The 252-nt window shown below is 73.0% G+C and overlaps 1 protein-coding gene and 1 long non-coding RNA gene across 3 annotated transcripts in view; one reads left to right on the top strand and one right to left on the bottom strand.

The window, feature by feature from the left end:
* Positions 1 to 77, bottom strand: part of STAG2 (STAG2 cohesin complex component) — a 169,616-nt gene extending 169,539 nt beyond the window's left edge. The window contains exon 1 of the mRNA XM_006165696.3: positions 57 to 77. The gene's annotated coding sequence lies outside the window, so the exon portion shown is untranslated. The remainder of the gene's footprint in view (positions 1 to 56) is intronic.
* The window catches only part of LOC114005556 (uncharacterized), a 1,416-nt gene continuing 1,164 nt past the window's right edge, over positions 1 to 252 (top strand). Inside the window, exon 1 of one of the 2 annotated variants that reach the window (XR_003547398.1) lies at positions 1 to 32. This is a non-coding gene — a long non-coding RNA (uncharacterized LOC114005556). Of the gene's footprint in view, positions 33 to 127; positions 236 to 252 lie in introns of those variants that run through there. The other variant, XR_003547399.1, reaches the window with a different exon arrangement.

Genomic DNA, 252 nt, shown 5'->3' on the forward strand with positions numbered 1-252 from the left:
GCGGGGGCCCGCCGCCGAGTGGGGTAAACAAGGTGCCGTGCCCGCGCCCGACTTACTCATTCGTTGGGCCGCGCTTCCGCCGCGGACCCGATTGGGCCACGCTTCCCCCGTCTTTCGTCGGGGGTCGGGAGGAGGGCAGGAGGGATGTCCGGCGGAGCCCCGGGCCGTGGGAATCCAGCCTGGGCTCACTCGGGACTCCTTCCCCGGGTCCTTCCGCCCGTCGTGCAGCCCCAAGGTGGCAGCCCAGGGGAG

Source organism: Tupaia chinensis, unplaced genomic scaffold, assembly GCF_000334495.1.
Source record: "Tupaia chinensis unplaced genomic scaffold, TupChi_1.0 Scaffold143996_1, whole genome shotgun sequence".
Taxonomy (NCBI): Eukaryota; Metazoa; Chordata; class Mammalia; order Scandentia; family Tupaiidae; genus Tupaia; species Tupaia belangeri.